Source organism: Ranitomeya imitator, chromosome 2 (genome assembly GCF_032444005.1).
Source record: "Ranitomeya imitator isolate aRanImi1 chromosome 2, aRanImi1.pri, whole genome shotgun sequence".
NCBI lineage: Eukaryota > Metazoa > Chordata > Amphibia > Anura > Dendrobatidae > Ranitomeya > Ranitomeya imitator.
Window position 1 is genome coordinate 219,712,182 of NC_091283.1, and position 25,654 is coordinate 219,737,835.

Here is a 25,654-nt window from a genome sequence, read left to right on the forward strand (position 1 = left end):
AATTTGAATAAAATATCAATGTTCTCGGCAGCACATAAACAGGACCTGTGCAGCCGAGAACAAAGGCCGTGTATGCTCACTGAAGAATCTACAGTATTACTAATTGAGGTGGAATTCAGCAAGCCTAACACTTTATTTGCTAGCTTTAAAGGGAATCTGTTAGAAGGTTTTGCTACTTAATATAAGAGCAGCATGGTATAAGGACAGCAACACTGATTCTAGCAATGTGTCACTTAGTTTACTGGGTGCAGCAGTTCCTAGATGTAGCATGTAGCAGAGCTCAAAAGCTGCCCCCACCCACACCACAGCTTTCTGTGTACAGTTTATATTGACAGTGAGCTGCTAATCACTGCTGGAGGCGTGGTCTGTCTCGCAGGCATGTGAGTTCCAGTTCGGGCAGTGATAATGTCCTGGTAAAAAAACCTTCATTATAAGTAAACAACAGCACACACCCTAATAAATGACACATCGCTGGAAACAGTGTCTCAGCCTCTACCTTATGCTGTCCTCAGATTACATAGCGAAAACCTGCTGACAGATTCCCTTTAACCCCTTTACACCCGAAGATGGTTTGCACGTTAGTGACCGGGCCAATTTTTACTATTCTGATCACTGTCCCTTTATGAGGTTATAACTCTGGAACACTTTAACGAATCCTGGTGATTTTCAGAATTTTTTTTATGCCATATTGTACTTCATGATAGCGGTAACATTTCTTTGATATAAATTGCGTTTATTTGTGAAAAAACTGAAATTTGGAGAACATTTTGAAAATTTTGCAATTTTTCCAACTTTGAATTTTTATGCCCTTAAATCAGAGAGTCATGTCAGGCAAAATACTTAATAAGTAACATTTCCCACATGTCTACTTTACATCAGCACAATTTTCAAACAAGAAAAAATATTTTTTAGGAAGTTATAAAGGTTAAAAGTTGACCAGCGATTTCTCATTTTTACAACAAAATTTACAAAAGCATTTTGTAATGGAGTCACTTTGAGGGGTCTATATGACAGAAAATACCCAAAAGTGACACCATTCTAAAAACTGCACCCCTCAAGGTGCTCAAAATCACATTCAAGAAGTTTTTTAACCCTTCAGGTGCTTCACAGGATTTTTTTGGAATGTGGAAAAAAAAATAACATTTAATTTTTTTTCACATTGAACCCTCAGGTGTTTCACAGAAGTTTATAACTTTGCGACGTAAAAATAATAATAAAAAAATGTTCCCCATAAATGTGTTTTTGGCATAAAATTTTCATAAGGGTAATAGGAGAAATTGCGTAATTTCTAGTAAGTACGCCAATACCCCATATGAGGGAGAAAACTACTGTTTGGGCGCAGGGCAGGGCTCAGAAGGGAAGGAGCATCATTTAACTTTTTGAATATAAAATTTCTTGGAATCATTAGCGGACGTCATGTCCCATTTGGAGAGCCCCTGATGTGCCTAAACAGTAGGAACCCCCCACAAGTGACCTCATTTTGGAAAGGAGACCCCTCAAGGAATGTATTTGGACATCTGGTGAGCACTTTGAACCCCCAGGTGCTTCACGAAAGTTTATAACATTGAACCGTGAAAATAAGAAAATCACATTTTCCTCACAAAAATGTTATTTTAGCCCCAAATTTTGCATTTTCCTAGGGGTAACAGGTGTAATTGTACCATACAATTTGTTGTGCAATTTCTTCTGAGTGCGCCGATACCCCATATGTGGGGGAATACTACTTTTGAGGCCCAGTGCAAAGCTGAGAAGGGAAGAGGCGCCATATTGGCATCCAGATTTTTCTGGAATGGTTTGAGGGGGCCATGTCACATTGGCAGAGCCCCTGAGGGGCCAGAACAGCAGAATCCTCCTATATGTGAACTCATTTTACAAACTACACTCCCCAATAAATTCATCCAGGTGTGCAGTGATCATATTGACACCACATGTGCCTCACAGAATTTTATACCACTGAGCAGTGAAGAAAGAATAAAATACATTTTTACCACTAAAATGTGGTTTTAGCCCCAAGTTTTTAATTTTTCTAAGGGCTAATAGGAATTTTTTTTTACAACAAACTGAGGTCAATTTTTTCCTGAGTGCACCAATACCCTACATGTAATCGGGAACTATTTTTCAGCCACAGCGCAAAGCTCAGAAGGCAAGGAGTGCCAGACTTTACTGTTATGGTTTGCAGGCGCCATGACCCACTAGGAGAGCCCATGAGGAGCCAGAACAGCAGAAACCCCCATAAGTGACCCCAATTTATAAACTGCACCTCTCAATGAATTCATCTAGGGGTACAGAATTGTTTTATCCTCAGATTTTATATTTTCACAGAAGAAGTGGGTAAAAATGGCACCAAAATTTGTCCCACAATTTCTCCTGAAAGTGGCAATACCCCATATGTGGCTGTACAGTGCTACTTAGCCATGCGGAGAGACTCGGGAGGGACGGAGCGCTGTTTGCATCCAGGAGAGTTTTTCCTATAATAGTTTGCGGACTCCATATACAGAGCCCCTAATTGCTAAAAGTGGGGAATTTATCTACAGGTGCAGTGACGATTTTGACTCCACGGGTGTTTACCAGAAACAAACATCAATGAATGTTGCAGAGGGAAAATTGGAAACTGCCAATTTTGTAGTGACTAGTACACTGTAGTGACCAGTACATTGCAGTCACCAGTACGTTATACCCAGCCCGTGCTTCTATGCCCATGCCATAAGTTAGGTGGGGTTTCGTTGCTTCAGAAATGCCAAATGTGGACGCAATATGTGGTTTAGGTACACTGAGGGTCTCAGAAGGGAGGGAGTGAGGCATTTAGATTTGGGAGCACAGAATTTGCTGAATTTCTTTTGGGGTGCGAGGAGCAATTTCAATTTTCCAGAGACTTTGTGCTATCAGTAATATGGAAGCCCCCTATATTTCCACTGACAGATGATGGACCTGAGTGGGGACTTGCTTTTTTTGTGGATTGAGATGAAGCTTTTATTGGGAACATTTTGCATAATGTCTGAGATCACATTTATCTGGCGCTCTACGCTGAGCACATACTTTGGGGTTTACATCTAAATCTCTGAGTGACGTAATTCAGATGAAACCCCCGAGTGATCCGTCCACTATAATGAGGCAGCAGAGTTACTCTGGACTCCGTCTGGCCTCTGTTCAGCAGTGTCCTTTTCAGAAGTGCACAAAACTGTGGCTGACAGCACTTTTGTGCAGTCCTTAAAAAACGGACACAGTCGGATCACAGGTCAGACGGGGTCCACAGTGCCTCCATCTGCCTCATTATAGGGAATCTTCCTCCAGAGGTTCCGTCTGAATCATGTATTTCAGAGACTTACACAGAAACCCCGCTGTAAGCGCACAGCGCAGAGCGCAGGATAAATGTGCGCCGAGCCTTACTGCAATCTTTGGGAGGCAGAATGAAAAAATTCAATATCATGTGAGTCATGTGAGGGCTTGTTTATTTGCAGGACGAGTTGATGCTTTTATTATTACCATTTTGGGGCACATGACATTTTTTGGTCACTTTCTATTCTAATTTTTGGGAGGCAGAACGAATAAAAACCAGCAATTCAGGAGTTTTTGGGGGGTGGAGGGGTGTTTATGCCACTTCGTGTGGTAAAATTTATAAGGCAGTTTTATTCTTCGGGTCAGTACGATTGCAGCGATACCCCTTTTATATAGTTTTTTTTTATGTGTTGGCACTTTTACACAATAAAAACTATTTTATAGAAAAAATAATTATTTTTGCATCGCTTTATTCTGAGAGCTAGAACTTTTTAATTTTTCTGCTGATGGAGCTGTATCATGGCTTCATTTTTCCAGGACAAGATGATGTTTTCAGCTGTATCATGTTTTTCTTTATATCTGTCTTTTTAATCGTGTTTTATTAAACTTTTTGTTCGGCGGTTTGATGATAAAGCATTTTTTTTTTGCCTTGTTTTTTTTTTAATTATGTTTTTTTATGGTGATCATTAAAGGGGTTTACTAGTGGGACAGTTTTATAGGTCAAGTCATTGCGGACGCGGCGATACCAAATATATGTACTTTTATTGTTTATATTATTTTCCATATAAATATTTATTTCTAGATACAAAATCTTTAGATTTTTTTTATTATTTTTGATATTTTTTTAAAAAATATTACAATTATTTTACTTTTCTAAACTTTTTTTTTTTACTTTTTTTACTTTGTCCCACTATGGGACTTTCATTTTTTGCAGGCTGATCGCTTGTACAGCATGGGGATGCAGCAGCATCCCTGTGCTATGCAAACTGTCAGCTCTGCACTGACAGGGAAAGTTGCTGATGATGCACCGTGCATGATCAGCAAATTTGCTAGTAAGTTTCCTAGCTCTGGTGACTCGGATGTTGTCATGACGACATCAGATCACCACGGCAACGATCCGGACCCCGCGTCGCTCCACTCGGGTCCTAAGGCAGAGGGGCTTAGCCTCAGCTGCCGGAATGCAGCAATCACAGCATTTAGGGGGTTAAAGTGCCGGTAGCGATGTGTGACCGGTCCTGGCACTTAGTGCCAATTGTCGGCTGTCAGAATCAGCTGACACCCGGCGGCGATCGCCCACGCACAGCCCATGTGTGTGGGTGATCGCCATTCAATAATACGTCCCTGGTCAGATAGGCTCAGGGCGCAGGGACGGATTATTACGACAATTGAATTTCTTCTAAATATTTTTAATACTGAAGTCTATGAGAAATAGATGTTTCATTACATCATCTGTAAATGGACGCCTGTTTCCTCCTCGGCAGCTGCTGATCGGCTGCACTTTTCACACGTCTCTCACACTAAACTATTGTGAAATCTTCTGCTGCGCCTCAGTGCTTTCTCCCACTACAACACCCCTTCATATACCCATAAGGCAGTGTCGGACTCTGGTGTTAAGAGTCCGCCGGTAAGGCCAGAGACAGACTGCCGTATTTCTCACGCATCGCACTGCACGGACTGGCCGGCACCTCTCCTGACCTGAGCACGACACGTGATGGATTACTATGCAGCTGTCAAGCTCAGGTCAGAAGCGCCGCCAGCCAGTACAAGGTTCACAATGTGATTCTCGCAGGAGAAATACGGCAGTCTGTCTCTGCCCTAACATTGATTCTGGGGGCCCAGGCTCTAAACTGCAATGTCCAGATGAAGCCCCGGTCTCCTGACCAGAACTCTAGCCAGTAGCCACGCACAGTATTTGCCTGGGATTTTAGTTCGGGTGAGGAAACCTGCGGTTGGTGCACAGAACAGTGGATGTGTGACGCCAGCCTCAGCCCGATTCCTTGGAGACCTTTGTACAGCATGATGGCCCCATATTACCCTATACAGAGTGATGCCCCTCACAGCTTGCTAAGCATTCCTCCAAATCAACAAAATAGTGCTTTTACCAGCAGAAGATCAAAGTTTTACAGTGGCCCAGCCCTGAGTGCAATGGGAAATCTGGTGGTGACCTGAAGGGGGCGCTGTACACTGGAGTTGCCCTTGTAATCTGACAGATTTGGAGCACAGCCGCAAGGATGAGCGGGTAAAAGATCGCCATTTCTAGATGTGCCGCGCTGATAGACTCCGACCCAAAAAGACTGAATGCTGCCATGAATACAAAGGGGATTTCAACAAAAGTATTTGCTTAAGGGTGTGTATAGTTATGCAACCACATTGTTTTGTGTGATTTATTTACGAAGAGGGACGGAGTCCCTCGAAACGCGTTGGTTAGTTTTTTGCCCCAGCATGGCTCCGTAGCCTCGTGACGTCACACGCTGCAGAGCACTGTCGGCCGTTTTTTTCAGCCGCGCATCCAGGGACACCACCGGCCGGGGCGCTTCTGGCTCTGCGCGCCCTTCAACTACTCCTGCCGCCTGGTTACTTGGAATCCTGTACAGCAGCACCCGCAGGTCATCACACCAATTGGGAACACATTCCATAACTTAGGCAAACAGTAAGTGCTCATTACCTTTGCATATGACCGCTACTAGCAGCATTAGTTCCGGTATTAGTGGTTTGTTGGCACATGTGTTTTTTTTTCCGGGAGGTAAAAATCCCGAATTTACAGCCTACTTAGTATTTTAGCTCGATACCTCATTTTTTGCTTTTGTTTTGTGTTATTTATTTTATTTTCATTTTTCCACCCCAAAATATTTCAGTTTACTTTCCAACTGAAATGTACAGATCATACGTGACGTTAGTGGCAGAAAAGCTCCTGGAATGATACTTCTTGGTATGATTTTTTTATATGGCGAAAACATGACATTTTAATAGGGGTGTGTAGACGTTTTATATCCACTTCATATTATGTTATTCCTCCAGTGCTCGCACAGGATGGTTTATTCTGAAACGTTACTTGAAAGCATGATTAGCCTTCAGGTTGTAATTCGGTTTATTTGGATGTGGTGATGATGATCCTCTCACTCACAGTTATGGCCTTTACTCCATCCTGTGGTGTCACCCACAATCGTTCTCGGTTCGTTATCTTCGCAGATACTTTGCCGACAATAGTGATAAACATTTTCCTCTTGAAGCAGTGACATAGCCCATGATTAATGCCGAAAGGCCAAACACGTCATAGCAGTCGCCTGTTGTCCCTGAAGGCTTCGTGATGCGGGGTTTGGCTGCTTTGAGACGGAGGCTTCTCATGCAGTGTTCCTAATGGGGCACAACATTGGTTTACCTCTGGGAATGATGGGATGACAATGGGAGATGTCAACAGACATACCTGGGATGGGTTAACTAGAGCAGCAGATATTTTTTCCAATTGCTGCCCATAGCATTAAAAAATGTTTCAACATTTTCACTCTATCTACAGTATATAATTCTTTTCTTTTTCTGGTGGTGTGAGATCACTATGGAAAAAGGGGCAGCGTGGTGTGAGATCACTATGGAAAAAGGGGCAGCGTGGTGTGAGATCACTATGGAAAAAGGGGCAGCGTGGTGTGAGATCACTATGGAAAAGATGCAAAATGTGGAGGAATCACTATGGAAATAGGGGCAGCATGGGGTGGGACCACTACGGAAAAAGGCGACAGTTTGGGTAAAATTACTATGGAAAAAGGTCAGCCTGGGGTGGGATCACTATGGAAAAGGGGGCAGCGTGGTGTGAGATCACTATGGAAAAAGGGACAGCATTGGGTAGCATCACTAAATGGGGGGAATCACTATGGAAATAGGGGCAGCATGGGGTGGGATCACTATGATAAAAGGGGTGACATCACTAAGGAAAAAGGGGCAGTCGTGGGAAGGAACACTTTGGAGTAAGGGGCACCATGGGGTGGAGTTACTATGGAAAAGGAGGCAATTTGGGGTGGGACCACTATGGAAAGAGGAGGAAAGGTCGACGGTGCTGGAAGCATGTAAGTGCTCGTAAAGTCGTATATACGGTGTGCAGCATGGGATGTTCTCAATGTACAGAAGGGGCAGTGGGCTCAATATACATGGGGTAGGATCACTAAGGAAAATTGGGCAACGTGCAGTGGCATAACTTTAGAAAAAGGGGCAACATGGGGTTGGATCACTATGGAAAAAGGGACTGCATTGTAGAATCACTATGGAAAAAAGGGCAGTGTGTGGTGGGATCACTATGGGAAAAGGGGCAGCATATGGTGTGCTCTGTATGGAAAAGGGGTCAGCATAGAGTGTGCTCTGTATGGAAAAGAGGTCAGCGTGGTGTGGGCTCAGGAATGTGGGGAGAAAGGTGTGCGTGGGCTCAGAATAGAGACTGAGTAATGTGGGGAACAGTGCAATGGCACAGCCAGGATGAGACCACATGCCAAGGAGGAGGAGTGTAATGAAGTGGCACAGTATAGAGACTGGGCCATATAGGGGGGGACAAAGTGTTAAAGGACATTGTGAAGAGAGGGCCCAGAATGGAAAGGAGAGGGCAGTGTGGATGGCATGTACCATAAGAGGGACAGTGTCTGGGTCATATTTTGTGCAGGGAATATAGTGAGGGGCAATTATTTATTCAGGGGCTCAGTGTAGGCAGATATTTTTAATCAGGAGCATTATAATGACACTGCTATCTTTAAGGTCATCATGGGTGGATGTGCTGCAGAAGACTGAAGATGGAAGTCTGCAGAGAAGAGCTGGACAAGATGAAGAAGAAAAGAAAGAGAACGACTCCAGAGACAACCTCATCTATCAGGTACCCGGATGTAATTTTTTTTACGATACTGACTAATTCTCATATTTGTATTTATGTTAGTGAGTCGCCCGCCAGGGCCGTGGGGTACTCGGTACCGGGTCCGGTGTTCACAGGGGGATGTCACGGTGGCTGCGACCCGGTCCGTGTCCCTGGGTGCCCATGTAAAAGGGGGGAAAGGTCTTTAAAGGGATAAAATCTATTGTTCATGACGCCACCTGTGGTATTCGGTCAGGGTGACCGATGCTGCTTTAAGGGCCCCCCTGGGGCGATGTTATGGCGCCTGGATGGTATACCTTCCCACAGGGGAAGTAGATCCCCAGGGCTTCCCAGTGTGAAGATGGTAGAATGGTGAGGGATGCAGTAAGGAATGAGGACACAGGTTTGCAGTCTCTTTACCTCGTTTACTGAAGACTTCAGCAGCCACAGTCAGAGGGCAGGTAGGGTCTGGCCAGTTTGGAGGCAAGTCCAGAGTCCCCTTATCCTGATGGAAAATAGAAGCCTTCCTTTGCTCTGTAGTAGTGTAATCCCTTACTGCTAGAAGCTTCACATAAGGTCCTCACAGATGTTATCTCTCTCTCTCTGTCCCCCGGGTAGGATAGGACATAACCCATATAATTGGTGACTTGAGCCTGTTTATAGGATCTCTTAGATGACCCGGCTCTGAAGGGTGTCACCGTGCCTCCTGGGTGTTGAGTCGGACAGGGAACTTGAAGTTCAGCTGTCCTGCCGGTCTCTGATGTAAGGTGTGGAGGTCCTTACAACCTCGGTGTTCTGGCTACCGGATTTCTGCACCTCAGAAGGAGGCAGCCTGCTCGGGGCTGGTCTCCCTCTTGTATCCACTCCTGTGCTTCCTCTCCTGCATGCTCACTGCAATCAATTCTGCTTTCTAAATGTCTCTTTCCAGGAGCTGTAGCACTGTGGCCTACACAGCTCCGTAAACCCTCTGTCCTCCTCAGACTGCTGTCTGGAACTCACTAACTTTTCCTACAGACTACCAGTTATATATATATGGGGAGTCACCTAGTAAATAGGATCAAAAGCTTCCCCTGGTGGCCTTGAGTGTGGATGTGTTGCATGTTTGTGGTACCTGGTTACAGTTATCCTTTCTTGCCTCCAAACGTAGCATCACTCTTCCCGTGAGGAAAGTGACATTACTGTGATGACCAGGACCCTGGGGCACCACATTAGGAGCAATAAAGGGGTTGTCCAGGTTTGTGCTGAGTCTGCTGTCATTCTATGTGACTGCAGACTGCTGAATTCTCACAGTGTGCACTGCCCGCTGTCAGGATTCTCTCCTGCCGGTGATTTGCATACTTGTGGTCACCTGCTGACTAGATGTGTGGCCTCACTCAGTGAAAATGAATTGAATGAGGCCAGACAAGTCTAGTCAGAATATGGCCAGACGTATCCAAATCACATACTTGTGCTGACATGACTGTCCACTGGCAAGGGAGAATCCTAAAAGTGTGCAGTGCATGCGATGTAAGAATTCAGAAGTCTGCAGTCCCATAGAGTTGTTAGCAGGTTGCGTGATGCAGTGACTCAAGAGAGGTAGAGAAAGGGTTAACAGATTTAATTTAACTGGGGATACTCCACGCAGGGAGATAAAGAGTTAAATGAGGGTTAAACAGTTCAAGGGTAGGCAATAGGTAGAGTTAATGAGCAATGAACTAGATAATGGCAGTTCCTTAACCCCTTAGTGAAGGAGCCAAATTTTTGAAATCTGACTAGTGTCACTTTATGTGGTAATAACTCTGCAACGCTTCAACAAATTCCAGTGATTTTGAGATTGTTTTTTCGTGACACATTATACTTTATGATAATGGTAAATTTAGTAATAAAAATTAAAAATGGTAAAAAATTAGCAATTTTCAAAATTTTAATGATTATCCCTTTAATCCAGATGGTCATACCACAGCAAACCATTAATAAATAATATTTCCCTCATGTCGGCTTTACATCAGCACCATTTGTAAAATGTTCTTTTATTTTGTTAGCATTTTAGGAGGATTAAAAATGTAGCACCAATTTTTCATTTCTTCAAGGAAATTTACAAAAAAATTTTTTTTAGGGACTTATCCATGTTTGAAGTGACTTTAGGGGTCACATATATTGGGAAACCCCCAAACATGATACCATTTTAAAAACAGCACCCCCTGACATATTGAAAACTGCAGTCAGGTAGTTTATTAACCCTTCAGGTGCTTTACAGTAATTAATGCAAAGTGGTATGACAGAAATGAAAATGTGTATTATTACCACCTAAATGCCTCTAACTTCTGAACAGATTACTACAGCCGGCAGACTCCAAGGCCGCTATTTGGTCATGAATTGCCATGGCAAACATCAGGACCACAAAATCATGATCTGAGGGCACCAATTTGGATAAAGAGGAAGCCCCCACACTCTGTTAACCATTTATAATGATGTAGTCACTATTGACAGCAGCATCTAAGGGGTTAAACAGATTTGGACGGTGCAAACACTGATCGTGGCTGATACAGCAAGTTGTCAGCTATAGTGTACAGCCGACAGCAGCCAGATTGCCACCTGTATGGGGAGGCTATTCTCTTATATCTCAGGTCAGTTAAAAGACGTATTGGCTATCATTAAGGGGTTAAATCACTTATTGTGTCAAAGGCTTCCTGTCTTCTGCCGAAGCTTGGAGGGTGGCGGCGCAATCAGCAGCAATGGGCCCGGTAGGATGCAGACTTTTTTCTGCTACCCAGCTCTCCCTAGGCGGCCAGTGCACTGTACTTCCAGTCATGGGGCCCGCGGTACCTCTCAGTCGCGCAGAGGCAGGGCACTTGACGCCTCGGTATCTGACAGTCACTCGGGTGGTGGCGGGAGCTGGCGGGCGCACAACGATGCGGCGCGGGTGCTCAGGGAACAGAGCACACCCCTTAACCTGCTGCACGCTGCCTGTTCGTGCCAAAACTAACTGCTGTCACCCGCGCTTTTTCTTGTGTACGCCCTCTACTTCCGGGTCAGGGTTTCAGTCCGATCCCTTATGCCTTTGACACGATAAGTGATTTAGGGAACTGCCGTTATCTTGTTCATTGTTCATTAACTCTACCTATTGCCTGCCCTTGAACTGTTTAACCCTCATTTAACTGTTTATTTCCCTGCATGGAATATCCCCTGTTAAATTAAAACTGTTAACCCTTGCTCTGCCTCTCTTGCGCCACTTCATCCCACAACCTGCTTACACTTGGCATAGTCGTTCATCATCAGTTCTAAGGGGGTCACGATGGTCTGGGTGGTAGCTCTTTGTTCTGGGGTTTTAGCCAACTCACAGCTTCAGTATCGCTAACAGGCCTCTTCTACCGCAGTCTTCAAGTGGGGGTGATAGACCAGCTTCTGTAGCCACTGAAATGTCTTCTCCGGACCATAGTGAGCCCCGCTATCATGAGCCTCCGTGGCCACTATGCAGATTAGCTTCTAGGGGAGCACCACCTGCCAAGCGACCCCCAACTCACGCCCCAACTTAACTTTCCTATACAGCAAGCCATCCTTCAATTGGAGCCTTTCTCATTGTCTGAGAATCTGCAAAGCCCCTGGTGATAGAGCACCTACGTATTTCATCTCGGCTAGGGAGCAGCTTCAATGCTACCCACTGTCTCAGCCGGGCAAGTTCCGTGTCTTCCGGCTGCAGCTGTACCCAATCATCTCGAGGATGTCCTAACACCTGTTCCCTGGAACAGCTCGCTGATCTGTCCTTGCGTCATCGCCAATGAACCTGGCAAAGTTCCGGAAGCCCGGAATCTCTTCTGCCTCCAATTCTTCGTCCCGATCACAGCCCGGGCGCTCATGTGTCACTCTGGATAAGGCATCAGCGTGTGTATTCTCAGCTCCGTTCTGATACGCAATCTTGTACCGGTATTTCGCATGAGGGCCACCCATCTTTGTTCCAGGGCTCCCAGTATGGCATTTTCCAGATGAGCCAATGGGTTGTTGTTGGTTCGCACCAAGACTTCGGAACCTGACAGGTATTCAGCAAACTTTTCAGTCATTGCCCATACCAGCGCCAGCAGCTCCAGTTTGAAGGAACTGTAGTTTTCAGGGTTCCTCTCTGAGTGGTGTAGAGATTGGCTCACGTAGGCAATCACTCGCTCTTTCCCGTCTTGCACTTGACCATGGAGACTTCCATCGGTATGTAAAATGAAGGGTTGCGAGACGTCGGCATAGGCCATTATTGGAGTTTCTTTAAGAGCCATCTTCAAAGCCCGGAAGACTTCCTCCTGGCTGCTCCTCCACTGGATAATTCGATTATTCACTCTGGATGGTACTCCTTTTAGCAGCTCTAACAACAGATTAGAGATGCGAGTGAAATTTTTCACGAACCTCCAGTAAGCCCCAGAAAAGCCCGCATATCGTTCACTGTCTTCCGGGTGGGCCTCACTCTCTTCTGGTGCCAAATTCTTTGTATGACGACCACGAAAGGCGACAATTTCCCCATTTTTCGAGCGAACGGCCGCCATCTTCTCCATAGCAGCCGGCGCCGTTTGTACATCAGCAACATCCGGCATCTTTACTTCTTTTACCGCAGTCCACTGCTCAAAGTCTCTATCATCCGCCTGCAATGCTTTAATGGCCGGTAACAAAGCACAAGTCCCAATTTCAGTCATCAATCTCCAAATCGGTGTCAGCCAGCAGCTCCATTTCTTCCAGCTCTGGCAGCATATCACAAATCTCAGGTTCAAAGTCACTGCCAGTCCCTCATCTGGTTCCAATGGGGAAAGGTGCCGGGAATGCCATCTCAGCTGCTCCCGCCTTGTTCGTAGACTCCGGATCATTCTCTGACAGTCTTAGAGTTTCAGGGCTGCTGGGTTCAATCCTGCTGACTACGCCAAAGGTCACTGTCAGTTAGCACCCCGGCCCCTTGCATATGAAATGACAGTTCTAATCCCGGCCCCGGGTCACAGTGGGTTACCTTAGTTCTGTGCCTGTTTTGCATGACAGGACAGCGTCCTCCAGATGAACCACACTTCACACTGTATAGGGCCCAACAGTGACAACTTGTATTTAATGATGAGGAAGAAGAAATAAACAAGAGATGAATGATTCCTATTGTCCCTAGACACAGCAACGGTTGCAGCAGCAAAGTCCATGACCCTCAGTAAGGTCTCCAGAGCTAAAAGTCTCTGGTGAGGCATACATTCAGTCCCGGTGCCTGACAGTCCTGGCAGTCAGTATTTCCCCCAGCCGGGGTTCCCTTCTGTCCCCGACGAGGATCCACTTATGCCCCAGATGGAGGTTCCTTCTGTCCCAGATGGGGATCCACTTATACTCCAGACGGGGGCTCCTTCTGTCCCAAGCAGGGACCCACTTATGCCCCAGATGGGGGCTCCTTCTGTACCAAGTGGGGACACACCTGTGCCCCAGGCAGGGACACACACCCAGCCTCAAGGGAGCAGCAAACTCCTTTTTCCTGTCGGAGCCCAGGCAGGATGGCCTGAGGCAGGGTGTGTGTCCCTGTCTGGAGCACAGGTGTGTCCCCACTTGGTACAGAAGGAGCCCCCATCTGGGGCATAAGTGGATCCCTGTCTGGGACAGAAGGAGCCCCCGTCTGGGGCATAAGTGGATCCTCGTCTGAGACAGAAGGAGCCCCTGTCTGGGGCATAAGTGGATCCCCGTCTGGGACAGAAGGAGCCCCCATCTGCTGCATAAGTGGATCCCCGTCTGGGACAGAAGGTGCCCCCATCTGCTGCATAAGTGGATCCCCGTCTGGGACAGAAGGAGCCCCCATCTGGTGCATAAGTGGATCCCCGTCTGGGACAGAAGGAGCCCCCAGCTGGTTCATAAGTGGATCCCTGTCTGGGACAGAAGGAGCCCCCATCTGGGGCATAAGTGGATCCCCGTCTGGGACAGAAGGAGCCCCCGTCTGGGGCATAAGTGGATCCTCGTCTGAGACAGAAGGAGCCCCTGTCTGGGGCATAAGTGGATCCTCGTCTGGGACAGAAGGAGCCCCCATCTGCTGCATAAGTGGATCCCCGTCTGGGACAGAAGGAGCCCCCAGCTGGTTCATAAGTGGATCCCTGTCTGGGACAGAAGGAGCCCCCATCTGGGGCATAAGTGGATCCCCGTCTGGGACAGAAGGAGCCCCTGTCTGGGGCATAAGTGGATCCCCGTCTGGGACAGAAGGAGCCCCCATCTGCTGCATAAGTGGATCCCCGTCTGGGACAGAAGGAGCCCCCATCTGGTGCATAAGTGGATCCCTGTCTGGGACAGAAGAAGCACCCAGCTGGGGCATAAGTGTGAAGCAATATTTGGTGAAACGCGCGTCGAGGCTCTGCACGCATATCCTCTGGGACGCTCCTGTGTTACCCTACACACAATGTCACAAGGTAATGCTGCCATTGATTAGCATAGAATGTTTTGGGCTCCATATATAATTTATTATATCGATCGATATGAGGATATTAGTTCTGACAATTGTATGAGCACCTGTCTTTACCTATAATCTGTGCTCCTCCACTTTACTTCAAATGCTGCCATGACTGATATGTTCAATAGGTGTACTATAGAAAAATCTTTCTTGCACTTAATATAAAGACTGGACATCTTTTGACCTACAGATTTGCTGCTTTTTAGTCGAACTGCATAATTTATGTACATTTATTGATCTTACTGATGTTGGTTTTTCATGCAATGGCCAATCATTTATATTCATTGCAGGTTTCTTGGCTTATTTTGAGCATCGGTTATTTCCATATACCATAGCCTACTCCTGAATGGTGTCTCTGATTATATGGGACATAACATCTCACAGGACCACCCCAGGATCTTAAATCTTTATAAGCTTTAGGGACCCCCTTTTTTCCACCAGTCCCTATTTTTTGCCGTACTTCTCCTCTCAGTCCATATTATTTATATACCTGCATATTGTTGTATTTTTTGTTAACTAAACTATTCCTATTTCTATTGAACCGCTTCTGCTCTTGGGTCTCTTTATCTCTGCCAGATGAAATGTAGAATCCAATCACTAGTATTTTATTAATCATTGTGCCAGAGCGGCAATTGATAAGGACTCCCTTTTTTTGGGTTTGCAGAGCAGATCCGCCTGAAAAAGATGTTGTGTGCGTTTACCCATAGTCTGACTTACTAGTAGGAGGTGTGACAACTTAAAGTGCATAGGGCAGCATTAACATCAAATGCAGCCCAGGTTAAAGGGGTGCTCGTCTTGAGACAAAGTTAACCCATAGCAGCATATGACCCTCAGTAACCTTGTAGGAGAACTGAGCACAAGGGATAAAATGTTGTAATGCCGTTTGGCTTCCAGGCCTGAACAAAACCCTGCGGAATTGATCCTAAGGAGAGAAGTTGCAAGAGGGATGGAATTAGCCAGTGCATCAAGTCAGGCAACGACGACGAAGCCATACTTGTATACAAAAGGCCAGCGCGCCAAAAGGAGAGAAGTTACAGTTGCTCCTGCTACAGCTTCAACAGTCAAGACAGTTGGCCACAGCCGTGTTTACAATCAAGGCCAAGACTTAAACGACGGTCAAGCACCAAAGACCAGAGCTACTCCGGTCAAAGTCCAGACTTCACACCTTGACGGTCAAGCATCAAAGACCCGAACGACGCCAGTCAAGATTTCCAACCCAGACGACTCCAGTCAACAGCCAAGGACTAGCCCCCATTAATACAGATCAAGAAGACACTTGTCAGTGGTCAAGTACCGAAGAAGCCTTGAGGATATTTGGCGAGAGACCTGAGCCTGTGCCGGTGATAGGAGGAGACATGTGAGATGGGCCGTCACCTTCAGTAGAGACTTACAGTATCGGGTGGGGGCACAGGAAGGGCTGCAGTATAGACAGGGGTCGGCTGACGTTAGAGCAGCCAAGATAGAACTGATAGGTTTTGTTAGGAAAACTTGCAGCTAATGAGATGAGAGCAGTGGCCCTTGTCGGGTCCAGGAAGCCACCGAAGTTCTTAAAGACTGTTCCCGCCTAGTACAATGTTTGCCCCCCTCCAAAATAGCATTAGGTTGGACTGTAGACCCCGACTTTATTCATATATTCCCCACTGTATAACCTGCCTCTAATAACAATCCTCTATTCATATAATTCTGTTAAGCAAATTAAAGTAGATTATTTTTCCACCTGTGTCTCTGCTATTTCATCTGGTTCACTGTTATGAACAGGTAATTCAGAACCACAATAGACATTGAAGTTCAGAGCACACAAAGTGACCTGACATTTACCAAAAACATAGGACAAGCTCTGAGACGTGGAAACTCTGCTGACCGCAATCCCTAATCCTATCACACCACACTAGAGGTAGCCGTGGATTGCGCCTAACGCTCCCTATGCAACTCGGCACAGCCTGAGAAACTAACTAGCCCTGAAGATAGAAAAATAAGCCTACCTTGCCTCAGAGAAATTCCCCAAAGGAAAAGGCAGCCCCCCACATATAATGACTGTGAGTAAAGATGAAATACAAACTGTTGTGAATTCTGTGGCAGAGTTCACTCCTGTGGTCACAAGTGGTACTTCGGCTGATTCTCTCTGGGATCTTCCGTTTGTGGAGGAAAGTGGTACTGCAGCTTCTGAGTTTCCTCCCTCAGGTGATCTGGTGAGCTTGTTAGCTTCTTCTCTACTTAACTCCACCTGATGCTTTGATCTATGCTTCCTGTCAATGTTTCAGTGTGGGACTTGTTTTTTCCCTGGATCATTCCTGTGGCCTGCTGCTCTGCAAAGCTAAGTTTTGCTTATGTTATTTTGTTGCTATTTTTCTGTCCAGCTTGCTTTATTGGTTTTTCTCGCCTGCTGGAAGCTCTGAGACGCAGAGGGACCACCTCCGTACCGTTAGTCGGTGCGGAGGGTCTTTTTGTCCCTTCTGCGTGGTTTTTTATAGGTTTTTGTGCTGACCGCAAAGTTATCTTCCCTATCCTCGTTCTGTTCAGCTAGTCGGGCCTCACTTTGCTAAATCTGTTTCATCTCTATGTTTGTGTTTTCATCTTACTCACAGTCATTATATGTGGGGGCTGCCTTTTCCTTTGGGGAATTTCTCTGAGGCAAGGTAGGCTTATTTTTCTATCTTCAGGATTAGCTAGTTTCTCAGGCTGTGACGAGGCGCCTAGGTTCTGGTCAGGAGCGCTCCACGGCTACCTTTAGTGTGGTTTGATAGGCTTAGGGATTGCGGTCTGCAGAGTTCCCACGTCTCAGAGCTCGTTCTATTATTTTGGGTTATTGTCAGTTCACTGTATGTGCTCTGACCTCCATGTCCATTGTGATTCTGAATTGCCTTTCATAACAGTACAGGAAGCCCAAAGTGCTAATGATTCTCAATAGAGGGAAAAAAGAAGTTCTGAGACCATTTTTTTTTCTTTGCACTGTGTTTTGTCTTTTTTTTCCCCTAGACATTTGGGTGGTTCAGGACACAGGTGTAGCAATGGACATTAAAGGTCTGTCTTCATGTGTGGATCAGCTCACTGCAAGAGTTCAAAATATTCTAGATTTTGTGGTCCAGAATTCTTTGCTTGAACCGAGAATTCCTATTCCAGATTTGTTTTTTGGAGATAGAACTAAATTTCTGAGTTTCAAAAATAATTGTAAACTATTTCTGGCTTTGAAACCTCGCTCTTCTGGTGACCCAATTCAACAGGTTAGGATCGTCATTTCTTTTTTGCGCGGCGACCCTCAGGACTGGGCGTTTTCTCTTGCGTCAGGAGATCCTGCATTGAGTAATATCGATGCGTTTTTCCTGGCGCTTGGGTTGCTGTACGATGAGCCTAATTCAGTGGATCAGGCAGAAAAAAATTTGCTGGCTCTTTGTCAGGCTCAGGATGAGATAGAGGTATATTGTCAGAAATTTAGAAACTGGTCAGTGCTCACTCAATGGAATGAATCTGCGCTGGCAGCAATATTCAGAAAGGGTCTCTCTGAAGCCCTTAAGGATGTCATGGTGGGATTTCCTATGCCTGCTGGTTTGAATGAGTCTATGTCTTTGGCCATTCAGATCGGTTGACGCTTGCGTGAGCGTAAACCTGTGCACCATTTGGCGGTATTACCTGAGCTTAAACCTGAGCCTATGCAGTGTGATAGGACCTTGACCAGAGTTGAACGGCAAGAACATAGACGTCTGAATGGTCTGTGTTTCTACTGTGGTGATTCCACTCATGCTATCTCTGATTGTCCTAAGCGCACTAAGCGGTTCGCTAGGTCTGCCACCATTGGTACTGTACAGTCAAAATTTCTTCTGTCCGTTACCTTGATCTGCTCTTTGTCATCATATTCTGTCATGGCATTTGTGGATTCAGGCGCTGCCCTGAATTTGATGGACTTGGAATATGCTAAGCGTTGTGGGTTTTTCTTGGAGCCCTTGCAGTGTCCTATTCCATTGAGAGGAATTGATGCTACGCCTTTGGCCAAGAATAAGCCTCAATACTGGACCCAGCTGACCATGTGCATGGCTCCTGCACATCAGGAGGTTATTCGCTTTCTGGTGTTGCATAATCTGCATGATGTGGTCGTGTTGGGGTTGCCATGGCTACAAGCCCATAATCCAGTATTAGATTGGAAATCCATGTTGGTATCCAGCTGGGGTTGTCAGGGGGTACATGGTGATGTTCCATTTCTGTCAATTTCGTCATCCACTCCTTCTGAGGTCCCAGAGTTCTTGTCTGATTACCGGGATGTATTTGATGAGCCCAAGTCCAATACCCTACCTCCGCATAAGGACTGTGATTGTGCTATCAATTTGATTCCTGGTAGTAAATTCCCAAAAGGTCGATTGTTTAATTTGTCCATGCCTGAGCACACCGCTATGCGCAGTTATGTGAAGGAATCCCTGGAGAAGGGGCATATTCGCCCGTCATCGTCGCCATTAGGAGCAGGGTTCTTTTTTGTAGCCAAGAAGGATGGTTCGCTGAGACCTTGTATAGATTACCGCCTTCTTAATAAGATCACGGTTAAATTTCAGTACCCCTTGCCATTGTTATCTGATCTGTTTGCTCGGATTAAGGGGGCTAGTTGGTTCACAAAGATAGATCTTCGTGGTGCGTATAATCTGGTGCGAATTAAGCAAGGTGATGAATGGAAAACTGCATTTAATACGCCCGAGGGTCATTTTGAGTATCTCGTGATGCCGTTCGGACTTGCCAATGCTCCATCAGTGTTTCAGTCCTTAATGCATGACATCTTCCGAGAGTACCTGGATAAATTCCTGATTGTGTACTTGGATGACATTTTGATCTTCTCGGATGATTGGGAGTCTCATGTGAAGCAGGTCAGAACGGTTTTTCAGGTCCTGCGTGCTAATTCTTTGTTTGTGAAGGGATCAAAGTGTCTCTTTGGTGTGCAGAAGGTTTCATTTTTGGGGTTCATCTTTTCCCCTTCTACTATCGAGATGGATCCTGTTAAGGTCCAAGCCATCCATGATTGGACTCAGCCGACATCTCTGAAAAGTCTGCAAAAGTTACTGGGCTTTGCTAATTTTTATCGTCGCTTCATCTGCAATTTTTCTAGTATTGCTAAACCATTGACCGATTTGACCAAGAAGGGTGCTGATGTGGTCAATTGGTCTTCTGCTGCTGTGGAAGCTTTTCAAGAGTTGAAGCGTCGTTTTTCTTCTGCCCCTGTGTTGTGTCAACCAGATGTTTCTCTTCCGTTCCAGGTCGAGGTTGATGCTTCTGAGATTGGAGCAGGGGCTGTTTTGTCGCAGAGAGGTTCTGGTTGCTCAGTGATGAAACCATGCGCTTTCTTTTCCAGGAAGTTTTCGCCTGCTGAGCGTAATTATGATGTGGGCAACCGAGGAGTGGCGTCATTGGCTTGAAGGAGCTAAGCATCGCTTGGTGGTATTGACTGATCATAAGAACTTGACTTATCTCGAGTCTGCCAAGCGCTTGAATCCTAGACAAGCTCGTTGGTCGTTGTTTTTTGCCCGTTTTGACTTTGTGATTTCGTACCTTCCGGGCTCAAAAAATGTGAAGGCGGATGCTCTGTCTAGGAGTTTTGTACCCGACTCTCCGGGTTTATCTGAGCCGGCGGGTATCCTCAAGGAAGGAGTAATTGTGTCTGCCATCTCCCCTGATTTGCGGCGGGTGCTGCAAAAATTTCAGGCTAATAAACCTGATCGTTGCCCAGCGGAGAAACTGTTTGTCCCTGATAGGTGGACGAATAGAGTTATCTCTGAACTTCATTGTTCGGTGTTGGCTGGTCATCCTGGAATCTTTGGTACCAGAGAGTTAGTGGCTAGATCCTTTTGGTGGCCCTCTCTGTCGCGGGATGTGCGTGCTTTTGTGCAGTCCTGTGGGATTTGTGCTCGGGCTAAGTCCTGCTGTTCTCGTGCCAGTGGGTTGCTTTTGCCCTTGCCGGTCCCGAAGAGGCCTTGGACACATATCTCTATGGATTTTATTTCTGACCTTCCCGTTTCTCAAAAGATGTCAGTCATTTGGGTGGTCTGTGATCGCTTTTCTAAGATGGTCCATCTGGTACCCTTGTCTAAATTGCCTTCCTCCTCTGATTTGGTGCCTTTGTTCTTCCAGCATGTGGTTCGTTTGCATGGCATTCCAGAGAATATTGTTTCTGACAGAGGTTCCCAGTTTGTTTTGAGGTTTTGGCGAGCCTTTTGTGGTAGGATGGGCATTGACTTGTCTTTTTCTTCGGCTTTCCATCCTCAGACTAATGGCCAGACCGAGCGAACCAATCAGACCTTGGAAACATATCTGAGGTGCTTTGTTTCTGCTGATCAGGATGACTGGGTGTCCTTTTTGCCTTTGGCTGAGTTCGCCCTTAATAATCGGGCCAGCTCGGCTACCTTGGTTTCACCGTTTTTCTGCAATTCTAGGTTCCATCCTCGTTTCTCTTCTGGACAGGTTGAGTCTTCGGACTGTCCTGGTGTGGATACTGTGGTGGACAGGTTGCAGCAGATTTGGACTCAGGTAGTGGACAATTTGACCTTGTCCCAGGAGAAGGCTCAACTTTTCGCTAATCGCAGACGCCGTGTGGGTCCCCGACTTCGTGTTGGGGATCTGGTTTGGTTATCTTCTCGTCATATTCCTATGAAGGTTTCCTCTCCTAAGTTTAAACCTTGTTTTATTGGTCCGTATAGGATTTCTGAGGTTCTTAATCCTGTGTCTTTTCGTCTGACCCTTCCAGATTCTTTTTCCATACATAACGTATTCCATAGGTCATTGTTGCGGAGATACGTGGCACCTATGGTTCCATCTGTTGAGCCTCCTGCCCCGGTTTTGGTGGAGGGGGAATTGGAGTATATTGTGGAGAAGATTTTGGATTCTCGTGTTTCAAGACGGAAACTCCAGTATCTGGTTAAATGGAAGGGTTATGCTCAGGAGGATAATTCCTGGGTTTTTGCCTCTGATGTCCATGCTCCCGATCTTGTTTGTGCCTTTCATGTGGCTCATCCTGGTCAGCCTGGGGGCTCTGGTGAGGGTTCGGTGACCCCTCCTCAAGGGGGGGGTACTGTTGTGAATTCTGTGGCAGAGTTCACTCCTGTGGTCACAAGTGGTACTTCGGCTGATTCTCTCTGGGATTTTCCGTTTGTGGAGGAAAGTTGTACTGCAGCTTCTGAGTTTCCTCCCTCAGGTGATCTGGTGAGCTCGTTAGCTTCTTCTCTACTTAACTCCACCTGATGCTTTGATCTATGCTTCCTGTCAATGTTTCAGTGTGGGACTTGTTTTTTCCCTGGATCATTCCTGTGGCCTGCTGCTCTGCAAAGCTAAGTTTTGCTTATGTTATTTTGTTGCTATTTTTCTGTCCAGCTTGCTTTATTGGTTTTTCTCGCCTGCTGGAAGCTCTGAAACGCAGAGGGACCACCTCCGTACCGTGAGTCGGTGCGGAGGGTCTTTTTGTCCCCTCTGCGTGGTTTTTTATAGGTTTTTGTGCTGACCGCAAAGTTATCTTCCCTATCCTCGTTCTGTTCAGCTAGTCGGGCCTCACTTTGCTAAATCTGTTTCATCTCTATGTTTGTGTTTTCATCTTACTCACAGTCATTATATGTGGGGGGCTGCCTTTTCCTTTGGGGAATTTCTCTGAGGCAAGGTAGGCTTATTTTTCTATCTTCAGGATTAGCTAGTTTCTCAGGCTGTGACGAGGCGCCTAGGTTCTGGTCAGGAGCGCTCCACGGCTACCTTTAGTGTGGTTTGATAGGCTTAGGGATTGCGGTCTGCAGAGTTCCCACGTCTCAGAGCTCGTTCTATTATTTTGGGTTATTGTCAGTTCACTGTATGTGCTCTGACCTCCATGTCCATTGTGATTCTGAATTGCCTTTCATAACAACAAACACAGAGATGAAATAGATTTAGCAAAGTGAGGCCCGACTTACTGAATAGACCGAGGATAGGAAAGATAGCTTTGCGGTCAACACAAAAACCTACAAACAACCACGCAGAGGGGCAAAAAGACCCTCCGCACCGACTAACGGTACGGAGGTGCTCCCTCTGCGTCTCAGAGCTTCCAGCAAGCAAGAAAAACCAATATAGCAAGCTGGACAGAAAATATAGCAAACCAAAATAACATAAGCAGAACTTAGCTTATGCAGGATAGACAGGCCACAGGAACGATCCAGGAGGAAGCAAGACCAATACTAGAACATTGACTGGAGGCCAGGATCAAAGCACCAGGTGGAGTTAAATAGAGCAGCACCTAACGACTTAACCTCATCACCTGAGGAAGGAAACTCAGAAGCCGTAGTACCACTCTCATCCACCAAAGGAAGCTTATAGACAGAACCAGCCGCAGTACCACTCACGACCACAGGAGGGAGCTTGGCCACAGAATTCACAACAGTTCACCTGCTTACGACCCCACATTGGGTCTGTGTAGTCATATTAGAAGCATTCCTTATTTCTAGGTACTTAGTTTTATTCTACTAAGCAAAACTATCCATATAGACATCCGTTAGTTAATATTGAATTTTCCTTGAGACATGGTATCCTGCAAAGCAGAGGTAGCCCTCACTACTAGCTTTAGGATTCATCTGTGATGATTACTGTTAGCGGAGGTGTGCACACGCAGGTGCAGGGAGGATCCTGAATCGCCCTACTGGAGGCGGACACTCAGACATAGTAGACTGCATAAATACCTGAAAATGATGCACGTCAGAGCACATATTGAATCTGCAAGCACCACTATTAGTCAATGGCCATGTAGGCACATTCGCCCGACTCCCGTTTTGCAATGGGTATGGACGTAATCCCCAACAGGTTCCAATAATGAACTTTGGGCAAAAATGCAATGTGAAAGGAGCCTTGCTGACCACCCAATGTGCCCCGCCTTTTGATAATTACACATTGTGTGCCCTTCTCCAAAAATTATACATTTTTTTGGCAAATGCTTGCCGTGCCAGTATTCATAAACATGCATTGTGTACAGAAAGTTGTGACAAGTGGTGGTTCAAAAATTAACATTTTTCAGGAGTACAATAGGTTTGCTATCTGTTTGAAAAGTGACTAAGTAATGGGGAAGCACTAGGGCCCAGACAGTATAGCCAATGAAGAAGCAATGGGAAGTACCAGTCCAGCACATATTGAGAATTTCAACCAGCATTCAGAACAAGAGTAGCCATACTATGTTGTTTATACAATGTTTATACACGTAAAATGAGAGCAGATACCAAAAATCAACCCCTTAATGACTTGTGATGTACTATGTCTGTTATAAGTCATCTCCTTGCTTTTGCTGCAGGCTTGCAAGCCAAGCCTTCTTTCCTAGTAGATAATGGCTGTATTATTTAGGTATCATCTGACTCTAATAGCTGAGTTCCGCCATCAGCTGTTATCTTGTTAAATGCCGCTGTCAATCTCTGCAGGGGGTGTCAATCTACACTGTCAATGATTGCCAATCATCATCGGGGGCATCCTACGAATCCCTCATGACATTAATTAGGAGACCAAAAAAGTGTAGACAGCATCCAATCCAAGGTGAAATTTAAAAAAAGCTGAAGTTTTTTTCCACCATAGCAAATATAAATACAACTTTTTGAAAACAGGTGGGTTGTCACTTCTCAACTATAGGGTGACCCAGGGCCAGGGGTTCCTTCACTGTCCCTAATCCTAGGGGGTGCCCTAGCTCACTCTATTCCCTGGGATACTTCTGAAGGTGAAGATGCCGGGGCCACCACCCTTGCTTTATTTCCTTAATCAGCTCTCCGTCTGTTCAATTCCCTCACCCAGTTAAGATGGGAGCTACCGTGTACCATAGTACATCAACCCGATGAACAAGGCAGCATGAACAAGGGTAAATGAAAATACAAAGCATACAAATATTCACTCACATATTATAGAGGAATGCACTGGAAAGTTGAGGATGGGGAAAAACCAAAGTATGAGGAGGGAAGGGAATTATCACACTTACAAACCATGCAACAGTCACAGATAACTCCTCCAAACTGCTTCTAACATAACATCCAAACACCTTTCCTCCAAGCCATGCAGCATAAGCTAGCTCTGACCATGTATTTCAATCAGGACCCAGATTATATAGGGGATAGGAGTGGCTAATCATGCTCAGCTGAGAGCTCAGACTCCCATAGCACCCAATATGGCCGATTAACCCCTGTTCTGCCAAAAGAAATTAACACCATTTAAAAAGAATGTAAAGTGTTTCTTTTTGGCACAGGAGTAGGAGCAATCAGATGATGCGGTCTTCTGGTTCCTCTCTGTTGCGGTAACCCCTTAACAGTACCCTCCTTTCTTTGAGGGACCTCCGGAACGAGTTTTTTTGGGTGTGACACATGAAAAGACAGGATCAGTCTGGCTGCATGGACATCAGATGCTGGTACCCACATCCTCTCTTCAGAACCATATCCCCTCCAATGTACCAGATACTGAAGCGACCGACGAACTAAGCGAGAATCCATGATTTTCACTATCTGAAATTCTAAGTTTACATCGCAAGGACATCAGATGGTGATATCGGTGATGGTGCCGAAGATGCAACATACATTATGTATCCTAAAAGTAATGCGCGGCAAAGCAAGGCGGAATGCTACGGGATTGACAAAGGCTATGATCTTAGCACAGATAAAACAGGGACCCAGTTTCCAAGATGGAAACTTCAATTTAATGTTCTTATAGGACAACCACACCAAGTCACCAACACACAGAGCCAGATCCATCAAATGTCTCCAATCAGCTACACTCTTATCCCATACTACCCAAAAAAGAGGACTTACCAGTAGATTCATGATGATTATTTACTGCGAATTTGGCTAACGTTAAGTAGATAATCCAGTCCTCCTGATTCTGACACAAAACACCTAAGATAAGTCTCCAGATTCTGGTTAATCCATTCAGTCTACCCATTAGACTGTGGGTGAAATGCAGAAGAAAATGATAGATAGGACACGTGCAAAATGCCCTCCAAAACTTGGAAACAAACTGTACCCCCCGGTCAGAAACAATATAGGTCGGAATTCCATGTAATTTTACAATTTCCCTAACGAAAATTTGCTCCAAGGACTTGGCGTTTGGTAAGGCTGGTAATGCAATAAAATGAGACATTTCAATTAATTTATCCACAACCACCAAAATTACCGTAGTCCCCACCGACAAGGGGTAGACCA

General features: G+C 45.7%; 1 protein-coding gene across 1 annotated transcript in view; it reads right to left on the reverse strand.

The window, feature by feature from the left end:
- Window positions 1–25,654, reverse strand: part of CNGA2 (cyclic nucleotide gated channel subunit alpha 2) — a 72,563-nt gene that overhangs the window by 33,949 nt on the left and 12,960 nt on the right. The gene's annotated exons all lie outside the window — the stretch shown is intronic.